This window comes from Lactuca virosa, chromosome 3 (genome assembly GCF_052849685.1).
Source record: "Lactuca virosa cultivar CGN04683 chromosome 3, Lactuca_virosa_CGN04683_v6, whole genome shotgun sequence".
In the NCBI taxonomy this organism is placed as follows: domain Eukaryota; kingdom Viridiplantae; phylum Streptophyta; class Magnoliopsida; order Asterales; family Asteraceae; genus Lactuca; species Lactuca virosa.
Genome location: NC_136428.1, coordinates 152,070,984 through 152,083,118, shown reverse-complemented (window position 1 = coordinate 152,083,118; position 12,135 = coordinate 152,070,984).

Sequence of the window (12,135 nt, the reverse complement as noted above, 5' to 3'; positions counted from 1 at the left end):
CAAATTATAACAACTATGGTCTGCCTGAATCCTTTGGAAAAAGCTTTCCACATGAAGATGATGTTCCACGATTGGATCATGGAAATGGAAATCATGCTTCACTTCCTCCACATCCTCCAATAATTCTCCCTGACCCACATGTTCAAAGACTTGAAAAGTTCAAGGTCACACAAGCCCTGTTGGCAAGCAAAAATGAAGATGGAAGGTCTGTGTGTGCACACGTCTTGGAGATGAAGTCACACATTAACAAGTTGGGAATGTTGGGTGTCGATGTCTCAAGGAAGATGGCTATTGACTTGGTTCTTCAATCACTTCCCGAATCATATAGTGAGTTCATTAAAGATTACTATATGATGGACCATGACGTTACCCTCATTGATCTTACCGATTTACTTATTGTTTCTGAATCAACAATGATTTGGCGCACTTGTCAAGCAAATTCTTCTGGTAGATCAACCTCCCAAACTTCCATGGATATTGACAACGACAACATTGGAAGTCCGGAAAAGTATCCTCTTCCCAATGGAAAGGGATTGGCCAACGTCAAACCGTTGGACCAGATGGTAAAGAGAAAGGATGAATCTGAGATTGTCCCATGTGCTATTCCAAAAGAGTCTGTTTGCTTCTACTGCCAAGAGAAGGGGCATTGGTTATGAAGCTGCCATATCTACCTGAAGGATCGAAAGGATGCGAGAGTCAAGATGTATGACTCTGCTTCGGGTAAGTCCACTATCTAACTCTATTAAGTTCCTATTTGTATATTCTTAATACATGATGTGATAAGATGGCATTTTGATGATTTGTAGGATCGAAGAAAAGAAATGAATCTTAAAGGAAAAGTATGTTGAGTCTGATCGCGAAGAGATGGATTTCGATCGCATGGTTCGATGATCGGATTTTAGAGCTGCTATTAAGGGGTTATGATAGATTGCTTAGGAATATTTAGTAACATAGTTTTCATTTGTAATTGCGTTGTAAGGACAAGTTTTTCCGCGTTTTTATAAATAAAATAAATTTTGTTTTTGTCTTATTTATACATATCCTTGCAATGACTTTTGTGAAAATTGATGTTTGTATGTTTCTATTGTTAGCAATATTGGAAATGGATGTGATTCTTAGTTATGTTATTTGTGGTAGTGTCAAAAAATTTAACAAATAAGGAAAGATTCTCATCACCCAAGTTTCAATTGGACAAAAACTTGGAGTCATGCGACTTGTATTGTGTGATGAATGAGAACCTTTGTATTTGAGAAATTAAGACTAATTCCTTGTTCACATAAGTATGTTAGTCAAGTGAAGGACTTGTTGGATTTGTGTCTAAGTCCATTACTATATTTGGTATGTACTTGACCCGACTCGGCATGGTCCATTTGGGTTGCATGGCATCAGAACATTTGGATAGACCGTTTGTGAGAAGGGAACATTTGTGACATATTAATATATTATAAGTTCTAATATATTAATATGAAATCATATTATTTAATTAGTATTGATCAAGAATTAATTTAGTGATCAAAAGAGACTAATTAAATATATGGGGATTGATTGTGTAAATCATTCATTCTTATATATGTGGGCTTATGATCCATGATTCCTTATGTTGGGTTTAACCCATGTGGTGACCCAGGGATACTCCATGGAGGTTAAAACCCATGGAGCATAAGGAATGGGTAAAGTCATAGGTTACATGGTGTAACCCTAATGTGCACACTATATAAGGACCCCTTTAGCTCAAGAAATTGGTACTAGTGATACATAGTTGAGGGCTAGCCGATTTGAGCATGAGTGTCTTCTTCTCATGGTTATTCCATGTGTTGGTGATGTTGTGTGAACCATTTGAGGTGTCACACTTGGGGCAATAGGCTCTCGAGCTTCATGGAGTCAAGCTACATCAACAAGGTATGTATTTCTATCTAGTTTATTACCCAAGTATCAAAAGATTGTATGCTAGTTAGGATAATACCTTGGAATATTCATATTTACATGTATAATAGAGAAAACATAGATCCAATGTATTTAGGGTTGCATGTACACTTAGGAGTGTTAGAATGCTCAAAACCCTACAATGGTATCAGAGCCTAGGCTTGTTTTCAATTATAGTTGATGCAAAGTGCTGAAAAATGCTGAAAAAATCGATTTTCGGGCTGTCTGGGTACTGGACTCGCCGAGTCCACTGATGGACTCGCCGAGTCCATGAGGAAACTCATCCTACTCGTCGAGTAGGTTCATACACTCGACGAGTAGGACCCCCTGACAGCATATTTTCGACTTTTAAGGCTGGAATTGGACTAGAATTATTACCCTAAGCTGTTTTTGAACCTATAAACCTGTTTTTGATGTGGTAATGTTCATTCTAATCCAATTTCAAAGATAATTGTCAATAGATTCATGTTTTGTATTAGTTTAATGGTTAGGCTAATTACATGAAAAAGTTTGATTGAATTATCTTGTTCTTATGAGTTGCTTAGATTAATAGAAAAGTTATGTGAAATTGTTGTTTTCAATCCAAATTAATCTAAGAGTTGGTTCTAAAATGTGTTTTTGTAACTTGTCCTCAAGTTATATGAAAAGTAACATTTAAGATTCATAAAACTCATAAATATTTCCATAGGTTATGAATAAAGAAAAGTCATATTCTTTTAATAGTTTAAAGTCTTCCATAACTTGTCCTCAAGTTATGGAACTTGAAGAGTTTTTTGAACTAAAACTACTTTAAACACATAAGTTATGGAATTGAATAGTTTCGAATAGTTTCAAAACTTGCCCTCAAGTTTTGGAATTTGTAAAGTTTTCCCTTATGAATACTTTAATTCCAAGTTAAGCCCTTAGAATTTTAAAAGTTAAAATGCAACCCATATACTTTATAGTATTATAAGTTAATAATATATATATATATATATATATATATATATATATATATATATATATATATATATATATATATATATATGTATAAGAGCAAGTCAGTCTTACCGTTAGTAGGCCTCATTCACGAAGCCGGTCCATAAGGGGGGGTATAAGGTTACTGCCTATAAAATGGCAGTTTAATGGGTGTCCACTCTCACCCACCGCTTCCTTGACTGGTGGAGGGTCGTTAGCCAAATGGGTAGGACAAGGACTAGAATTCTCCCTTCATTAAAAGTATTAATGATAAATAGTAAGTAACTAAACTTTTATAAATTCCCAATCTTAGTTTCTTAGGAAAATGTGAATTTGGTGCTAACCCATGAAATTACACTTTGCACTTTGCTTAAGTCGTTAATGGAGCGCGTGTGGGTAACCGACACATTAACCTGGATTTAACAAGGTAGGGAAAGGGTAACTTAATGTTTATCATAGTATCGGTGGAGCGTGTGTGGTTAACCCGCACATCGATTGAGGGGTAAATATTAAGGGTACCAAGTATATTTGCATGGTTATTCACAACTTGTTTTGTGATCCTCGGCATCCCAGTCACAAAATTTGAGAGGGCACAATCGAGATTGAAACATGCCATTGAACAGTTCAATGAATCTCAAAAGATCTAGGAGTTTAAAATCCAAGTAAAACCTAATTAAATTATTTTGTTTTCATGGTGGAAATTGGTGAATTGTCATTCGCCTACCTTCAAATATTTTATAGCATGAATTACGACATCCCTTTTCCAAGTTATAAAAGTATTGTGTTGGGTCCGAGCCTTAATATTTCATATTGGGTGTTATATTAAGGACTTTAGATCAACTATCTTGAATATCTCCCAAAAGATGTCTGATTCAGAAATCTATGATCTTCCTAAATCTCTTGGAACTTCACTTCCTCCACCTCCTCCAATTATTCTCCCTAACCCACAAGTTCAAGGTCACTCAAGCCGTATTGGCAAGCAAGGTCTATGTGTGATCGCATCTTGGAGATGAAGTCACATATTGACAAGTCGGGAGAGTTGGGTGTCAAAGTCTTAAGAAAGTTGGATGTTCAATCACTTTCTAAGTCACATAGTGAGTTCCTTTGGGACTACTATGAAACAGACTATGACATGACCCTTAATGATCTTATCTATTTGTTTGGTGCTGTTGAATCAGCAATGATTTGAGGACTAGTAAAGCAAATTTGATTAGGAGATCAACTTCCCAATGGACATTGACAATGGTAACATTGGATATCTAGAAGAGGCTTTCTCTTCCCAATGGAAATGGATCGGCCACAGTCAACTCGGTTGACCAAATGGTAAAGAGAAAGGCTAAGTCTGCGATAGTCCCATGTACCATTCTCAAAGAGTCCATATGTTTCTCTTTCCAAAGGTAGGGTCATTGATTGCGAAGCTGGCTATTTACCTGAAAGATCATAAGGTTGATCAAGTCAAGAAGTTTTGACTCTACTTCAGGTAAAGTCCATTATCTAACTCTGTTAAGTTTCTATTCAGAGATTCTTATTACGTGATGTGACTGGGTCACATGTATAAGTTTTAAGAATCAAAGAAAAGAAAGGAAGCTTAAAGAAGAGTAAGCTGATTCTGATCGCGAAAATGGATTTCGATCGCATGGTTCGGTGATCAGAATTTTTGAGCTGCTGCTTAAGAGTTGGGATAGATTGCTTAGGAATAGATAACAACATTGTTTTCATATGCATTTGCATTGTAAAGATAAGTTTTTCCGCAAGTTTTTAAAATAAAAGAATTTTTTTTTGATTTTATTTATATTAAGTATCCTTACAATGGCATTTGTGAAAAATTGTTGTTTATATGATTCCATTGATAGCAACATTGGAAAATGGATTTGATTCTGTCGGTTGTGATAGTGTCATAATAAGGAAAGATTCTCATCAACCAAGTTTCAGTTGGATAGAAACTTGGAAATCATGCAAGTTGTATAGTATGATGAATGAGAATTTTATCTTTGGAAAATTAAGACTAATTCCTTGTTCACATTTATATGTGAGTCAAGTGAAGGACTAAGGGATCGAGTACACATTCTTGTGCACTGATCAAGTCCAGCACAAAGATCGATAAGACTATTCGTCATGGTTTACTAAAGTTTAGTAAACATGTTTATACTTACAAGTTTAAGTATAATTCTGAAGCATTGGAAAAGTTTCGATGTATGGCAGAACGAATAATAAGAATCAAATTTGGCAGAAAGAAAAAAGTTTCTCAAATCTGAAAAGATGGGAGAGTACTTTAGTATCATGTTTTTGTGATCATCTCAATGATTAAGAAACCATATCACAATTGGTCCTCTAAGGACATCTTGGTGCATTCCTATGGCTAAGAAGAGGAATCAAGAATTGTTGAAATGGTTAAATCAAGAAGATGAGTCATACTTCGTTCCAAAACAATTCTTAGAGTCATACTCCAAGATTGTAACTTGAGTGACATATCTTAAAGAAGGTTTATAACACATGTCAAATGTAAGAGTAAAATGTGTTCTACTCTTGTACATTTGAAATTGGTAAGTTGTGATGCTTTGGATAAAACAGAGACCGACTTAGGCCAATTGTGTGAAGTTTTTGTCTTGATAAAGAATCCGCACTATCTCTTGAATATTTGGCAAGTGAGTCTTATTTTTCAAGAGGACAGTGGGAGTCTAAAAGATCTTGAAAGAGTCTTATCAAGAATAAAAACTTGTAGTTTATCACTAGCAGACGACGTGAGGTTTATAACCTTTCGTGTTGACATATTCCTATTTCTGTGCCCATTCTAGTTAAAGTTGGCTTTGCATATAAGTTCTGAGAGTTCTCAATTGGTTGCATAACAACTTGGAAGCAATGGCAGGCCCTTGTGCTGCCAGGTGGCAAGAAGTTAAGACTGCACAAGTTCATTCCATATGAGTTTGGATTTGTCACTAACCTTGTCTTGTGATTATGGTTTTGATAAATTCACATGGATAGGAACACATACACCATTAAATCTAAGTGTCATAAGGCTTCTCTCCGATTCATGAAAATGATGGTGAGGAAACTCTTTCACTAAGTAGATTTTAAGTAGATAACAGTTGTGATATTTGCATTCTCAAAGTCGTTAGTGGAGCGTGTGTGGTTAACCGGCACACTAACATGGACTTGTGAGAAATGGCAAAGGTCTAAACAATTGAGACTATGATTACGGCATCCCTTTTCATAGTTCTAAAAATGTTTAGACACACATGTGAGCTATCTAAGGAAAGGTGTGTGATTTTGATAAAGTCTTATCAAAACATCTCGTATCAGAAATCTAAACTTTGGTAAGAAAGTCAATAAAGTATTGATTTCTAGAAGTTCAGCTTATTTCTGAGTACATGTCAAAGCTAGTGGGAGCATAAGTGTTATGCTAATAATCATCATGTTAGTGGGAGCATGATAATTATAATAAGTGTTGCAAGTTAGCAATGTTAATTATAGAAAACAAAAGGTTTCAATTGGGAAAAAGTTGTTTTGCTATAATTAAGGGAGAGAAAATTATACTTCATCTCAAATCTATAAGCTTAGATCGTGATATTTTAATCAAATTTAGTCAAGTATATATATGAATGTTATGTTGGAATGGCTCAACATACGGAAATTCTATATATGGGTCCATTATTTGTGTTCTAAAATTCGATTATGATTACGGCATCCCTTTTCATAATCTGAATTATGAGAACTTGGGAAATAGAAATAGAAATATTATAGCAAAAGACTGGTCTAGTCTTTATGTGAGACATCATGAATCGTGTTCCATATGCTTTGGATATAGGATCGATTGCATGTGCTATAATATTCATCATTTCTAAATTTTCCAAATGCTCAGGGCATTAAGAGGGGAAAAGTCTAGAAATTGGATATGACTAAAATAATTAAGCAATTGTCGAGGACAATCTAAGGTTTACCAAAGATTGGTTGCTCAGGGACAGTTGGAAGTATAGTGTTAATTTTGGAAGGACCATATTTACATACTCTGAAAAGAGGAAACTCTTGGTCAGGAGTAATAATCAAAAGGGGAATATGGAAATGTTCCCATACGTGGATGTTATTCATTAAATATGTGTAAGATTAGGAAACTTAATGCAAGAAGAATGTTCAAAGGCAATGAACTTTAAATATGAGACTTCGGTTCCATGGAGTTGATGTCCATTGGAATACTCTGTAATGTTTGTTGTCAAGTCTTTTTTACTTTGTGTATAATCAGTACAAGAGGACCAATGCATATAAGTTTAGAATCTAATAGATTTAGGTAAATGGCAGGAATTTGGAATTCTTGCATTTGCAGTAAGGATTTGGGACTGTGAAATGAGAATCATTGGAATTATGTTCAATCGATCTATTTCACAAAGTAAAGATCATAGACAAACATAGTGTGCATACTTGGTGTATGGCATGACTAGTGTTTAGAAAACATAGTGTACATGCTTGGAGCATGGGACAACTATTGTTTTAATTCAAGTATAAAGTTGATAGTTTGAAACAGTATGCAATGAATAATGTGTAATAAATATGGTGATAAATAAAAGGTGTTTTATTTATATTCATAAGTTCCGAGACCATATTAGATTCGATTATTCTTGTGTTTCACTTTGCATGTTTTGACTTCCAGAATAACTAGGTCGTTCTTCCTGAATGACTAAGTTATTCAAACCATCCACAGTCGGTTATATGTTGGAAGTAGATATGAATCAAGACTGTCATGGGTTGGCTTGTAGAGGTCTAAGATGTTGGACAAAGTGGTGCTACAACACTCATGAGTGCTCATAAGTTCTGAGTATTGGATACAACCCACACTCATTGGAATCACTTCATGGATTTTATCACGAGTGATCATGAGACGATAATATCCTATATTCTTCAAACCTAGAGATATGAGTTGTTACTATGAGTTGGTTATACATTGCTTGCATGAAAACGCATTGGTAACTCGATGTTATAAAACGTGCCTTTGTGTATGATTCAACAAGTAGTAGAACAATCCATATGAGTCGAAGTTTATCCATTCCTTTTACCTTCGGGATAAAAGCGATATCTGTGGGCCCATCGATGATTTAGTGATGACACATGTGAGTGCTTGGCCAAGCCAAGACTAATGTGATTTGTTCAATTAGTCAGTCATCATAAATCGGAAATCGGGAAACAACAAATAGACAGAGAGAATGATTTATAATCCATGTCTCAGTCCATATGATATCTAGAATGCAGGAATATATGATCCCTTATCTAATGAACAAATCATTGACAAAGGTCAGAGTTCATCGATAAGGTCAGAGTTCGACAGCGGCTTTTGAGAGCTACGATTGCCAGTTGGTTTTTGAATTCATACGCAATAATAGTTTTAGACTTATCCAAGTGGGAGACTGTTGGATTAGTGTCTAATTCCATAACTATATTTGGTATGTACTTGACCCGACTCGGCATGGTCCATTTGGGTTGCATGACATCAGAACATTTGGATAGACCATTTGTGAGAGGGGGACATTTGTGACATATTAATATATTATAAGTTCTAATATATTAATATGAAATAATATTATTTAATTAGTATTGATCAAGAATTAATTTGGAATTAATTTAGTGATCAAAAGAGACGAATTAAATATATGGGGATTGATTGTGTAAATCATTCATTCTTATATATGTGGGCTTATGATCCATGATTCCTTATGTTGGGTTTAACCCATGTGGTGACCCATGGATACTCCATGGAGGTTAAAACCCATGGAGCATAAGGAATGGGTAAAGTCATGGGTTACATGGTGTAACCCTAATGTGCACACTATATAAGGACCCCTTTAGCTCAAGAAATTGGTACTAGTGATACATAGATGAGGGCTAGCCGATTTGAGCATGAGTGTCTTCTTCTCATGGTTATTCCATGTGTTGGTGATGTTGTGTGAATCATTTGAGGTGTCACACTTGGGGCACTAGACTCTCGAGCTTCATGGAGTCAAGCTACATCAACAAGGTATGTATTTCTATCTAGTTTATTACACAAGTATCAAAAGATTGTATGCTAGTTAGGATAATACCTTGGAATATTCATATTTGCATGTATAATAGAGAAAACATAGATCCAAGGTATTTAGGGTTGCATGTACACTTAGGAGTGTCAAAACCCTACAGGACTAGGGGATCTAGTACGCATTGTTGTGCACTAGGTCAAGTACACCACAAAGAACGATAAGAATATTCGTCATAATTTGCTAAAAGTTTAGTAAATAAGGTTATGCTTACAAGATTAAGTATAATTCTGAATCGTTGAAAAGGTTTCAATGAATAGAAGAACGAATAAGAATAATCAATTAGACAAAAAGATAAAAGTTTCTCCAATCTGAAAGGAAGGGAGAGTACTTATGTATCATGTTTTATGATTAACTTAGTGATTATGAAACCGTGCCACAATTGATCCTCTAAGGAAACCTTAGTGCATTTGTCTGACAAAGAAGAGGTATCAGGAATTATTGAAACAGTAAAAATCAAAAGGTAAATCATACTTCGTTCCAAAATTGAGTCTTTGAGTCATACTCCAAGATTGTGACTTGAGTGACATAATCTTAAGAAGGTTTATAACACTCATCAAATGTGGAATAGAAAAATGTTTTTCTTACTCTTGCACATTTGAAATTGGTAAGTTGTGATGTCTTGGATAAGACAAAGACCAACTTAGACTAATTGTGTGAAGTGTTTGTCTTGATAAGAATCTGCACTAATTCTTGGATATTTGTTTGTCGAGGAATGTTTCTTGACATGGGAATCTTATATGTCAAGAAGTCAGTGGGAGTCTTAAAGATCTTGAAAAGTTTCAAGAACTAATCAAGAATAAACCAGTTGTTGATCACTAGCACACGACTTGAGGTTTGTAACCTATCGTGTTGACATATTCTTGTTTTTGTGTCATTCCAATTGAGTTAACTATGCATGTGAGTTCTACGAGTTCTTAATTGATTGCATAAGGAAAAGCACCTTGATTGGTGAAAGTTCATTGAGCTGAATGGGTGAGCTGCTCAACTACTTGGAAGACATGGTAGGCCCTTGTGCTGCCAGGTGGCAATAAATTAAGATTAGACAAGTTCGGTCCATATGGTTTTAGATTTGTCACAACCTTGTCTTATGATTATTGTTATGACAAATTCACATGGATAGGAAGACATACACCATAAAATCAAAGTGACAAAGGTTTCTCTCCATTTCATGAAAATGATTGTGAGGAAATGCTTTCACTAAGTGGATTTTAAGGAGATATCAGTTGTGTAAATTGCATTCTCAAATTCGATTATAATTACGACATCCATCTTTATAGTTCGAATTGTGAGATTTGGCAATTCGTCTGAACATTTGGGACTTATTGATATAAGTTTTGAAATAGTTTAGACACACATATGAGCTTTCCAATAAAAGGTGTATGAGCTTAAATAACGTCTTATCGAAGCATCACGTATCAGAAATATGAACTTTTGTAAGAAAGTCAATAAGTATTGATTTCTAGAAGTCCAGCTGATTTCTGAATACATGTCAAAGCTAGTAGGAGCATAAGTGTTATGGTGGTAAGGATATACTTATCGTGTTAGTGGGAGCATGATTATTATGTTGCAAGTTAGCAATATTAATTATAGAAAACAAAAGTTTAAATTCGCAAAGTTGCAGAGGTTGAAAAGTTGTTTTGCTATAATTAAGGGAGAGGAACTTATATTTCTTTTCAAATCTAAAAGCTTAGATCGAGAAATTTTAATCAAATTTAATCAAATGACATATATGAATGTTATGTTGAAAAGTTTCAACATAAGGAAATTCTATATATGGAAATATTACAGCAAGAGACTGGTAAAGTATCATGTCTTTATGTAAGACATCATGTATCATATCCCATACGCTTCGGGCATACGATCGATTACATATGTTGTAATATTCGATCGTTCTATCTATTCCAAATGTCTTAGGGCATTAAGAGGGAAAAAAGACCAGAACCGGATATGACTAAAATAATTAAACAACTGTCAAGGACGATCTAAGGTTCGCTAAAGATTAGTCAATTATGGGCAGTTGGAAGTATAGTAATGAATGGACCATATCGACATTATTATGAATAGATATGATTCTATTAAGAATGAGTTTTCATATGACAAATATGGAAATGTTTCCATAATGGAAGTTAGATATTAAGAATCTATGTAGAATAGAAACTTTTATGGAAGAAAGATGTTCAAAGGAATGTACTTTGAATGTGAGACTTCATATCTATAGAGTTGTCTTGTAACAATCTCCAATAGAGCACTTTGTAATATAATTGGCAAAGTCTTTATGACCTTGGTGCTATGAAATTACAAAAGTGTAATTGCATAAAATGTTAGAATCTAACATATTCTAATAGTGGGAAGAATTTGGTATTCTTACACTTGTAATAAGGATTGGGAAATGTAAAATGAGTGGCATTGGAAATGTGTTCAATTGATCTATTTCACAAAGTAAGGACCATAGGTAAACACAGTATGCATGCTTGGAGCATGGGATAACTAATGTTATAATTCAAGTATTAAGTTGATTATCCGAAACATTATATAATGAATAATGTGTAATCAATATGGTGATTAAATAATAAGTGTTTTATTTATACTCAAAAGTTTTGAGGCCATATTGGATTCGATTATTCTTGTGTTTCACTTCGCATGTTTTGACTTCCCGAATAACTGGGTTATTCAAACATCCACAATCAATCATACTTTCGAAGTAGGTAATAATGTAAGACTGTCATGAATCCGACTGTAGATTGTCTAAAGCGTTTAGACATATCAAAAGTCTGTTGCAATGTTCATGAGTGCTCATGAAATAAGATTTGAGTATTGGATTAAACCCACGCTCACGTGAATCACTTAATGGATTTTATCACGAGTGATTGTGAGACGATAATATCTTATATTCTTGAAACGGAGAGATATGGGTTGTTGTTTACGAGTCGGTTGCGCATTGATAATATGTAAACGCATCAGTAACTTGATGTTATAAAACGTATTGTTGTGTGTGATTTGATAAGTAAATAATGCAAGCATATGAGTCGAAGTTTATGCTTTCCTTTTACCCAAAGTGGGATAAAAGCGATATATCTTGGCCCCTCGATGATTTACTGATGACACCCTAAGCGCTTGACAAAGCCTGGACTAAGTTGATGTGTTCAACTGAAGTCTATTGTCACTCGTCTTAAATCAGAAATCGGGAAACAACACA